The sequence below is a fragment of the Pelodiscus sinensis genome, chromosome 1 (assembly GCF_052426305.1).
Source record: "Pelodiscus sinensis isolate ZL-2025 chromosome 1, ASM5242630v1, whole genome shotgun sequence".
Taxonomy (NCBI): Eukaryota; Metazoa; Chordata; order Testudines; family Trionychidae; genus Pelodiscus; species Pelodiscus sinensis.
In genome coordinates this window covers 177,950,707-177,963,645 of record NC_143052.1, presented here as the reverse complement: position 1 = coordinate 177,963,645, position 12,939 = coordinate 177,950,707, and the positions used below count along the sequence as shown (strand labels likewise).

General features: G+C 37.7%; 1 protein-coding gene across 1 annotated transcript in view; it reads right to left on the bottom strand.

The window, feature by feature from the left end:
• The window catches only part of LOC149525675 (uncharacterized), a 444,259-nt gene that overhangs the window by 25,357 nt on the left and 405,963 nt on the right, over positions 1–12,939 (bottom strand). The window lies entirely within an intron of this gene.

Sequence of the window (12,939 nt, the reverse complement as noted above, 5' to 3'; positions counted from 1 at the left end):
ATAACAACAACACCCATTTTTTCCTAATGCTATGTAATACAGTTCTAGAAGTTCATCTATATATCCTTTTTGATATCAGATTAAACTCTTGGCTTCAGGCATATCATGTGGCAATCAGATCCATGACTTAAGGCAAATAGTTTCTCTTTTTACATATTTTAAATAAGAAGCCTTTGAATTTAACTAAACGCCCCATTTTTATTTCCCATTTTCTAGTGTATATACAAAAGAGTCTCACTATTTTCATTCTCTCTACATGGAGAGGTTTTCATTTCTCTAACAATTTTATTCACCTGTCTCTGAGCTCCCTTTTATTTTTTTTGTTTTATCATCATCACCTTTTCAGTATCATTTTCTACCCAATTCCTTCTGTATCCTAATATTGTTAGGCAGTTGGTTTTCATTATTTGTTTTTACCACAATTGAACATTGAACATATGTTTTCATTGAGTTGTCCACAATAATGATCTCTTTCCTGACCTTCTACAGTTAATTTAGAATCCAGTAAAGTGCATTCATAGTTCAAACTATTCCTTCTAATGTGCACTACTTTGCATTTATCAACACTGAACATCATTTGTCATTTCTGTTGCTCATTTTTGTATCTTTGATGGGTGACTTTGATGTTTCTCACAGTCTTCTTTGGACTTGACTCACATAAATAATTGTGATAGAAATGTAGCCGTGTTAGTCTGGGGTAGCTGAAGCAAAATGCAGGACAATGTAAATAATTGTGTAATCTGCAAATTTTGCCATTTTACTTCAATTCCCTTTTTTCAGAGCATTAATAAACATATTAAATAACATCTGCCTTCACATGGAATCTTGTGGCACCCCATTGTTAACTTTTTGCTACTATGAAAACTGGCTGTTTATTCTTGCTCTCTGTTCTGCCTCTTAGCCAGTTCCTAGTCCATGAGAGAATATTACCTCTCACCCACAGATTGCATAGTTTCTTTAATAGTTGCTCATGAGGGATTTTATAAAAGGCTTTATTACAAATCCATGAAAATTATGTTAGTGACTCTCCTTTTTCGGGTGTTTTAAAAGTCTAATAGAACAGTAAGGAATGACTTTCCTTTGAAGAAGCTTGTGTTGGTTAGTTTCTATTACGAGCATCTCAGCATTTAAATTATAATTCTCCCTCTTTCCCTTTCCTTGAAGTAAGTTTAACTGTTTTAATCCAAAACAGCTTTCTAAAAACTAACCACAATATTTGCTACCCTCCAATTCTCCAGGGTAGTGACTGTGCCTTATCCAGATGTGAGCAACAATAGTTGGTCAGAATTTGGCTCATGTCCTCTATTGCTCTTTCCCAAAAGTAATTTTGCTTTCTGGAAATTCTGAAATGGATTTTCCCCATCTTGGAATATAAAGATTCAGAGACCATCCTTGTTACACTAACTCCCCAGAAATATCAGAAGCAAAGGAGGTTGAAGCAATAATTTTCTGAACAGCATCAGACTCAAATACATAGAGCATTTAAGTTTAGAGACCTAAACTGAAACTCTAGATCCAAACCCCTCCAAACTTTTCTATTATTCTGGACTTTGAACTTGCATCCAAAGTTCACAGCTGGTCCCATTCATTGTAATGTGCCAAACCAAAACCACTCCAGAATGGTGGCGTGCTTGAAATCCAGATCTGAATTTTGCAATTTGAGCTCATCTAGTTTTTACTGCATACTGTGATGAGTTAAAAGAACACTGTCAGTGTGAAAGTTATGGGTGAAATTCTGTGCTGCAAAGCATAAAACTCACTGTGCAGGAAAGAAAAAGGCTAACATTGTTTTAGGCCAACTTTTTGTGCCATTTCCATCTTACTCTGCTTTGCAGTTTGGGGCATAATTCAAAAAGCTCTTGGGGGCTTGTCTAAATTATGGCAGCCTGACCTCAGCTGCCCATAGTCACAAAACTGGCTGGAGTCTCCCTAGTGATGCATGCTGCAGCTTAGCCTTTGACGATGCCCTTCTGCTTCTGCAACAACCCTTATGTTAGAGATTGATAGGAGGATCTCAAAAGATCGATAGGAGTATCTCAAAAGATCCTCCTCAATTCTAGGATCAAGACAATTCCCTTCCAGTCAGATCCAGTGTTTCCTTTTACATCACTCTAGCTACTTTACCTGCATAAGTAGGTCTGAGCAGGGAGGAGGATAGATCTCATCCTACTTGTTGTGGGCAGATACATTTCTTTGCTTGCATTGGCAATAACTAACATCTTAGATTATTAATAATTTTTAAAATATTTTTTAAAAAATAACTTCTTCAGTCATTATTCATTCACTTGGTTCATTTCATGTTGTGGTGTTTTAACGACCATGCTGGAATAGCAAGCTGCAACTTCAAGAGCAGGGCATGTTTTCTGATCTTCCTTATATGCTAGGGATTCGATAGTGAAGTATCTAGGGATGAGAGTCATTCTGGCAAGAGCCAGCTTAAACAATGGTATAGTGAGTTGCAACTCTCTGCCTTTGGAAGCAGCCTGCTTTTGACCTTCATTGAATAATAGAATCCTAGGGCTGGACAAGACCTCAGGAAGCTATTGAGTCCAAGCCCCTGCCCAAAGTAGGACCAGCCCTAACTAAATCATCCTGGCCAGGGTCTTTGTCAAGTTGGGTCTTCTCTGTGTTTGGGATCTCTTGTATTTTTATTTTAAATTCTAAGAAATTAACTAGTTATATTGCTACCTACTAGCAAGACTGTTTATGCTTTTATACAACTTTTCTGTTATGCTATGGGCACAACGTTTACATTCCTCTCACTTTTATAAATGAAAATAAGTGGTGCCAGTTTTAGTTTAGTATTTGATTGGTTTTCCTTTCAGAAACCATAGAACTGTAGTATTTGGATATCACACAATACTGGGGGATGTTTTTCATCTATTTGAACACAATTGCTGTTATAGAAAATATGGATTTTTAGATGTATAGACACATTTGTATTACTATTAGTTTTACTTTGAAAAATTAAATGTTAAGTCAAAATTGGCTGCCTTTTAATAGAAGTAGGTGCTATCTCTGGGTAAATCAGGTATTGCATATGTGCCAATAGTTGCAAACCAAAACCATGTGTTTTAATTTGCATTCACCTCTTTGATGAGGGCGGAAGATTGATATATATCCATACTGATGTTAGAGAGGAACATGGTGTGGATGAAGCATCCAAAATAATTGCTGGATGCTTCGGGTATTTGTCATGAAGGGGATAAGGTTCCCTGATTAAAAGGAATGAGTACTGACCTTAAGGGAAGTCTTACCCTAAAGATGCTGAGGAAGAAGATTGGAATTCCTAATGTCTTGTACAGCAAGGAGACAAGTCTTTCCCCTGAACCTTGAAGACTTATACTAGCTGGGACCTACTGTGGAGTGGTGGTGGTGTGATGGCAGTTCTCCACCAAGTGGAAATGATTAAGGAAGGAATCATGCACTGCTCTGTATGAGTTATTGTCTAACAGTTCCCAGATGAGTTAAATAATATAGTTGAGGCCTAAACAAGCCACATCCCTTGTATCCTACCTTACTTTCCATCTCTCCAGCATAATAGGTGTTGCATGTCTGCCAACAATTTCAAACCCAAACTCTGTAGGTTTTAATTTGTATTCATTTCCATAGCTTTATATAAGTTTACATACATGTGTTGCCCACTTGCTCCATGTAAACCCACTTTATACAATTATTCCACAACTGCTTTCACTCCATTCTAGCCTTTCTACTCCTTATATTCCACTTGTCCCCCACACACACTAACATATCAGATTCTCAGACATTTTCTAATCACATTTCTTTTTCTTGAAAAGGATAATCTAGCTTACATTCTAATGATATTCTTGGGCTCTTTTGCTCTTATAATACCTGGAGTACTGCATCCAGTTCTGGGCCTCCCACTGCAGAAAGGATGTGACACATTGGAGAAGGTCTAGTGAAAGGCAACCAAAATGATTAGGGGACTGGAAAACATGACCTATGAGGAGAGGCTGAGGGACTTGGGCTTATTTAGTCTGCAGAAAAGAAGAATGAGGGGGGATTTGATAGCAGCCTTCAACTTCCTAAAGAGAGGTTCCAAAGAGGATGGAGAAAGGCTGTTCACAGTAGTGACAGATGGCAGAACAAGGAGCAATGATCCCAAGTTACAGTGGGAGAGGTCTAGGTTGGATATTAGGAAAAACTATTTCAGTAGGAGGGTGATGAAGCACTGGAATGGGTTACCTAACGATGTAGTGGAATCTCTATCCTTAGATGTTTTTAAGTCCTGGCTTGACAAAGCCCTGTCTGGGATGATTTAGTTAGGGTTGGTATTTAATGAAAAATATTTTTTGAAAAATAATATATATTTTTAAATAAAATTCAAATTTTGTATTTATATGTCATTAGTTCTTTATTTCAGTCCCAGGTTAGTGTCTTTAATTTTTATGTAGATTTTTTTTTCTGGTTTCTTTATAGTTTCTGAATTGTTTATGGAATGTTAGATTTTATGTAGGTTCCAACCCACCTACCTAAGAAATACTATGCTGGAAAAGCTAAGCCCAGAGCCTCACTACCATCTTTTCTGTGAGAACACCACAAACTTAGACACAAATGTAAAGGACAAAAGATGGGCTTTCAATATGTCCAGAGGGTTAACAGATGTGGGTGAATTCCAGAGAATTCAAGAAACTAAATCCAGAGACGAGCCTCTATGGAATATGCCGTGTTGGGCTTGGCAGTCAGGAGACCTGTACTCTAATCCTGGTAGTGACACAGGCTTCTAGTATTAGCTTAAACAAATCACTTCATCTTTCTGAACCTCTGTTTTGCCATCTGTTAAATTGGGAGTAGTGGTATTTCCCTGCTACCCAGGCATGCCTTGTTTATAAAGAACTATTTCTAAGTGACAGACATGGATTCTAGTGGTAAGATCACATCACAGGCTAACCCTAATTGTCCACAGACCTACAAAATTACATAGTGCCACCAGCTTAGATGCTTCAAAACTCACAACCTGAACCTATATCCAAAGGCAGGAGTGGACAATCTCAAATTCAAACTACAATTTAACTGGAAAAAGATATTTTAAAAAAGTCTATTGGGTGTTTAATGAGGTTAAGTATCAGGAAATTAAAATGTTTAGTACAGCCAAATAACAAGAACCTATCTTTAAACAAATGCCTTCCAAAATTAGCAAATGTGTAACTATTTAAAAAGAGAAAGCAAAAGATTTGTTCTTTAGGTATGATTCATCTGGAAATTTTCACAAGTGTGATTGCCCCCTTTGAAGTTTCAGTTGGCTTTGTTGGGAAGAAATAATGCTTTCGAATCTCAGACTGCTCATATATATTTCTAATTGTTCTCTGCCGCTACAAAGGTGTGTTTGAAATGCCTTACTATTGTTCCATCTTATGTCTATAGATACATCATCCGGCACACTCTTGTTTTACTAAAGTGTCACGCTCTTGTTTTACTAAGTGTTACTGATATCTCTTTGAAATGAAATCTCAGTGTATGTGATGGTGAATAGCTATTCCTTTGTTTCATACACAGATTACAGTAATTTTTCAGTAGATGTCACTGAACAGTAGCAAAATGAAAACTTATATATCCCCAGATATTAGGTTTTATCTGAAAAACAATCAATGTTAGCTGAAACCCAAAAACCTAAATAACTACTCTCCAAAGAATATTATTTGATAAAAAATTATGTGAAAGATTTACATGACATTTTCCATGTTACTGAAAGATTACAGTTACAGAAGTCACCTTTTTTGCTCATGATATATTTGATTACTGTCCTAACAATTAGTTATTGGAGTTTTATAGTTTCAGTTAAACACTAATTATTACTATTTATTGGATAATGCTATTCCAAAGATGGCAAAACATTCACAGTTCCATAAAAAATAAAACTGAAAGTGTTCTACGGAGTTATCTAGTCAACAGTTGCAGGTCAGTTTCCAGAGTTTAATACTTCATCTTCAATGATATATTATCTGCTCTTACCTGAACCACTTCTAAATATGGCAATATCACAGCTACTCTTGGCAGGTTGCAAAAATAATTAAAAAAAATTATAATATTCTATTAATTTAAAGTTAAGTATTTCCTCCATAAAACTTTTAATATTTTTAAGTCTCAATTTCTATATTCTTATATTGTCCATCCAATTTTATGATTCCTTCTTAGTCATCTTTCTTTGTAAGTACACCGTTCTTTCCTTTATCTTATTTTAAGGAGCATGGGTGAAACTTTTACCTTACTGAATTTAAATTATGTGGGGGCAAGGATTTTATTCCATGTTTTCTAAATTCTTTGTTCTGTTTTTCTTTGGATTTAAGTCAAGAAATGGTGGTTATCCAAAGACTTCCACCAATGAACTAATGAACTAAAAGAAGTTCCAGAGGCATATGGAGACAGCATTGTGCACAAACCATTTTTTATTATAGAGGCATAGGAAGCATGTCAAAAAGTACAGGTAAAATAATTACTTGATTTGCTCTGTCTTACAAAACTTGCAATAAATTGCATTGTCCTAGAGCCATGTAAACCATTGATTAAGAGAGAAACAAACTAAAACAAACTCTTTCATGTTGAAGCTATAGCCACCTCTGATTTTTATATTTTATCAGGCCCTAAGAAATCAAAATGAGCTAAAATAGTGAATATATAGAGAAACCAAAGCACATACAGGAAAAAATCCTTGTCCTTTGGAAGTCAATGGCAAAACTTCTGTTGACAGTTTGGCTAGTATTTCACCTCAGACTCTGATTCAGCAAGGTATATCTAATATGAACAGAAGGTATTCCATTTATTACAATGATACAATGCAAGAGTCTAAAATTAGGCAAATATTTTCCTGAATTGGGGCCCACAGAGGAAAAGCTATTAAAAAGAAAGCCTTTGGCAACTGTTAACTATGGCCAAGAAACACTGGAGACATTCCACAGAGATTTTAACAACCTACACCCCACCATCAATCTCAGCCTGGACCATTCTACATGAGAGATCCATTTCCTGGACACCACAGTACAAATCAGCAATGGAAAATTAGACACCACTCTCTACAGAAAACCCACTGACTCATATAGTTACCTACAAGCTTCCAGCTTGCATCCAGAACACACCATACAATCCATCATCTATAACCAAGCCCTTCGATACAACTGCATCTGCTCTAATCCCACTGACAGAGACCAGAAACTTCAGGATCTCTACCAAGCATTTATAAACCTCAACTACCAACCCAGAGAAATAAAAAAGCAAATTGAAAGAGCCAGACGAATACCTAGAAACCATTTACTTCAAGACAGACCCAAGAAAACCAACAATAGAACACCACTTGTCATCACCTACAGTCCCTAACTTAAACCTGTCCAACACATTATCAATAAACTACAGCCTATACTGGAACAGGATACTAAACTCCGAGAGGCTCTGGGAGACAGACCCATAGTCTCCTATAGACAACCACCTAACATCAAGATGATTCTTACCAACAATCACAGAACATACCACAGTAATACCAACCCTGGTACCTTCCTTTGCAACAAACCCCGTTGCCAGCTTTGTCCACATATTCACTCTGCTGATACCATTATTGGACCTAACCGAGTTATAAGATCAAGAACACATATTCCTGCGCATCCAGAAATATAATTTATGCTATCATGTACCGAAAGTGTCCGTCTGCTATGTACATTGGACAAATGTCTCAGACACTTCGCCAAAGGATCAATGCCCACAAAACAGATATTAGACAGGATCACAAAGAAAAAACAGTTTCTTGCCATTTCAACCAGCAAGGACATTGTCTCAACAACTTGATTACCTGCATCCTGCTTCAAAGGCCTTTTAAGACTACACTTGAAAGAGAATCCTCTGAACTGTCATTCATGCTTAAATTCGACGCTTTATGACTAAGTTTGAATAAAGACTTTAATTATCTTACCCATTACAAAGATAGCTTCCCCAATTATCACCTCTAATAGCATTAGCTCACAGACATTTACCCCACATCCCCCTTTTGTTCTGAAATTTGATTTGTCCTTTTCATATGTATTCATTTTTTTAATTGTATCCTTTGGTATATATGATTGTGACAATTTTCTTCCACTATTTGATCTGAGGAAGTGGGTCTGTCCCATGAAAGCTCATCACCTAATAAACCATCTTGTTAGTCTTTAAAGTGCTACATAGTCCTGTTTTTTGTTAACTACACAGTTATCGCTGATGTCTACTCCAAGATAAACTTTAAAAACAACAAATAGTCTGGTAGCACTTGAAAGACTAAAGGTATGTCTACACTAGCCCCTTAGTTCAAACTAGGGTGGCTAATGTAGGCATTCGAACTTGCAAATGAAGCCTGGGATTTAAATATCCCGGGCTTCATTTGCATGTTCTTGGGCAAGTGCCATTTTTAAATCCCCTTAGTTCGAACTGACTGCCCGCGGTTACACGCGTCAGTCAGAAGTTAATCCGAACTAAGTCCTTAGTTCAGATTACCTGTTACACCTCAATGCAGGAAGAGTAACAGTTAATCCAAACTAAGGACTTAGTTCGGATTAACTTCTGACTGCTGCATGTAGCCGCAGGCAGTCAGTTCGAACTAAGGGGATTTAAAAATGTTTACTTTTTAAAGTACAAGATTGTGGCTTTTTAGATTTAAGTGAGCTTTAATACAGGTCTATCAAATTCAAACTGAATGAGAAATAGCTCATTATGGTCAGACTACATTGTAGGGTTTTCTAATTCAGATTCACAAATATAGTAAGTAGATCACGTGTTGCAGATGTCTGGAACTAAATTAGTGTCTGTCTACTATATTGCTAATTGTGTTTTAAAAAGAGCGAATATACATTTTAATGTTTGTTTTCCCCCTCTGAGTTGGCTGCAGATATGTAGAAGTTCATTTTAATCTAATGTTTTCCCCTTTTGTGCAATAAGAGCTGGAGAGTAGCTGGCAGGTGCTTGAAGATCATTGTGAGATAAATTTATACTATATATAAATGGCTGTTTGAGGGCAAGTCTACACTAGAGCACTATATCAGCACAGCTGTGCTGCTCTCCTTTTGGCACAATTACCCCACAGGTGGAAACTGTGTTGGGGGGAGAGCATCTCCTGCCAATATAGCGCTGATGTGGACAGTGCTTAGGTTGATGTAACTTACATTGCTATGGGGAGTGTCTTTTTCACATCCCTGAGTAACATAAGTTACGCTGACTTAAACAGTAGTGTAGTTCAGCTCTAAATGTTCTTTTCTCATACAATTCTACTTTCTGACAATATTTTGGTAGTATACTTTTTAAACAATGATTCCTATATTAAATGTGTGCAAAAATGAAGTTTTACAAACTGGAAAGTGATACTCCTTTATAATAGGGTTGTGTGTCTATGCACTAGCTTCCTTTTCAAAACAACTGTCTGAAAGAACATTTTTAACTCCAGTTTGACATATGGGGCACTGAATGCAATGCCTGAAATAGCTGAACTTTGATAGTTTCCAGTATATTTATTACTGTATTAACCCATTTCATACTAACCCCATGGGCTTAATAGGAAAATTTGAGCTCCTCTTAATCATTTTTAATCCAGCTGAAAACTCACAAAAGTAAAGCTGTTTATGGATTGAACAAATTTAGTAACACATAGAGGAATTAATGAGATATCTCGTTAATGGAATAAATACTACCTTCTTGGTCTAGCAGCCTGTCTCTGCAAGTGATCAGCATTTGGTGGTATAATGCTCCTATTTTTTCCTCTAGACTTGTAGTGAATTATTGCCGAAAGGTAAGAGTTCAGGCATAAATAAATCAAAGGCACAATCATAAAACCGGAAGTCAACCTTACAAACACGTTACATAATAAAGAATATCATTAAAACTAATGTTACTTTCAGAAACAAAGACTATTGAAATTGCCAGCACCGTCTAATTTCAGAGGAATCCTCACAAGAAACCTCTGCCTCTTCACATGAAAGACATGGCACTGTTTGCTTGAGATTACCTGGGCCTCCTATTAGCATGGATCTCTATGTCACTGGCCCACTGACTTCAATAACCATACATAGGTCTGGGAGACAATGCTGCTAGATCCTGATACAAGGTTGGGACTTTAGACTTATCTACTTAGATCTCTAAAACAACTTCTGCACAGCTATATAACTAATAAATAATAACTTAACTAGACAAATACATTTTACATATAATTTGAATATTTTATCCAAATATTAGCCATGATTTCTATCTGAAATAGCATTCTTCTCTATGAGCAAAATCTTGGCCTCACCGGAAAGCCTACATATGGAAGGGGGATAGAGTGGTATTACTACCCCTGTCTGTCATAAGAAGCTGTTCTGGATTTGGTTTTAACAAATAGGGAGGAACTAGTTGAGAACTTGAAAGTGGAAGACAGTATAGAGGACAGTGATCACGAAATAATAGAGTTCATGATCTTAAGGAAAGGTAGAAGGGAGACCAGCACAATTGAGGTAATGGATTTCAGGAAGGCAGATTTTGATAAGCTCAGAGAACTTGTAGGTAAGGTCCCATGGGAAGCAAGACTGAAGGGAAAAACAACTGAGGAGAGTTGGAAGTATTTCAAAGGGACGTTGTTAAGGGCCCAAAAGCAAACAATTCCGCTGTGTAGGAAAGATAGAAAATATGGCAAAGACCAGCTTGGCTTAACAAGGAGATCTTGCATGATCTCAAAATAAAAAAGGAGTCATATAAAAAATGGAAACTAGGACAACTAACAAAGGATGAATATAGGCAAGCAACATGGGAATGCAGGGGCAAGATTAGAAAGGCAAAGGCACAAAATGAGATCAAACTAGCTACAGGCATAAAGGGAAACAAGAAGACCTTTTATAAATGCATTAAAAAGAAGAGGAAGACCAAGGACAGGGTAGGCCCACTGCTTAGTGAGGAGGGAGAAGCAGTAACAGGGAACTTGGAAATGGCGGAGATGCTCAATGACTTCTTTGTTTCGGTCTTCACCGAGAAGTCTGGAGGTGTGCCTAACGTAGTGAATACAAGCAGAGAAAGGGTAAGTTTAGAAGATAGGATACACAAAGAACAAGTTAAAAAGCACTTAGGAAAGTTAGATGTCAGCAAGTCACCAGGTCCTGATGAAATGCATCCCAGGATACTCAAGGAGCTGATAGAGGAGGTATCTGAGCCTTTAGCTATGATTTTTGAAAAATCATGGCAGACAGGGGAGATTCCAGAGGACTGGAAAAGGGCAAATATTGTGCCCATCTATAAAAAGGGGAATAAGAACAACCCAGGAAACTACGGACCGGTCAGTTTAACGTCTGTCCCAGGGAAGATAATGGAGCAGGTAATTAAGGAAATCCTATGCAAACACTTGGAAGGTAATAAAGTGATAGGGAATAGCCAGCATGGGTTTGTGAAGAACAAGTCATGCCAAACTAATCTGATAGCTTTCTTTGATAAGATAACGAGCCTTGTGGATAACGGAGAAGCGGTGGATGTCATATACCTAGACTTTAGTAAGGCATTTGATACGGTCTTGCATGATATTCTTATTGATAAACTAGGCAAATATAACTTAGATAAGGCCACGATAAGGTGGGTGCATAATTGGCTGGATAACCATAGTCAGAGAGTTGTTGTTAACGGTTCTAGTTCCTGCTGGAAAGGGATAACAAGTGGAGTTCCTCAAGGGTCTGTTTTGGGACCCGTACTGTTCAATATCTTCATCAATGATGTAGATATTGGGATAGAGAGTACGCTTATTAAGTTTGCAGATGATACCAAACTGGGTGGGGTTGCGACTTCTTTGGAGGATAGGGACATAATTCAAAATGACCTTAGCAAGTTAGAGAAATGGTCAGAGGTAAACAGGATGAGGTTTAATAAAGAGAAATGCAAAGTGCTCCACTTAGGAAGGAACAATCAGTTCCATACATACAAGATGGGAAGCGACTGTCTAGGAAGGAGCATGGCGGAAAGGGATCTAGGGGTCATAGTAGACCACAAGTTGAATATGAGTCAACAGTGTGATGCTGTTGCAAAAAAAGCAAATATGATTCTAGGTTGTATCAACAGGTGTGTTGTAAGCAAAACTCGTGAAGTCATTCTGCCGCTCTACTCTGCACTAGTTAGGCCTCAGCTGGAGTACTGTGTCCAGTTCTGGGCGCCACATTTCAAGAAAGATGTGGAGAAATTGGAAAGGGTACAGAGAAGAGTGACAAGAATGATTAAAGGCCTAGAGAACATGACCTATAAAGCCAGGCTTCATGAACTGGGCTTGTTTAGTTTGGAAAAAAGAAGATTAAGGGGGGACATGATAGCGGTTTTCAAATATCTAAAAGGGTGTCACAAGGAGGAAGGAGAAAATTTGTTCCTCTTGGTTTCTGAGGACAGGACAAGGAGTAATGGGCTTAAAGTGCAGCAGGGGAGGTTTAGATTGGACATTAGGAAAAAATTCCTAACTGTCAGGGTGGTCAAATATTGGAATAAATTGCCAAGGGAGGTGGTGGAATCTCCCTCTCTGGAGATATTTAAGAACAGGTTGGATAGACATCTGTCAGGGATGGTGTAGGCGGAGCTTGGTCCTGCCTTGAGGGCGGGGGGCTGGACTCGATGACCTTTGAGGTCCCTTCCAATCCTATTATTCTATGATTCTATGATTCTATGATAAGAGCTATCCATGCAGCTGCAGGACAGTGTTTCAAGAGAGCCCAGTGTAACCTGGTACTAACTGTTCCTCACAGCAGAAGCTGGCATGTCCAGTTACCATGTGTCATTGAAGGAGCATGTTTGAACATAAGATGGGGAGAAGACAAAAGCCTTTCAGCAGATTCAAGGGAGGATCCATAATTCCTCATCCTTACTCATCAGTTCCCTTGAGGACCTGCACAGCACATAGCAGAGTTTAAGCCTTTATTGTATGTGTATGTATATTTTATATGATTAATATGTATCTAGAAAAAAAAAGCTTTCATT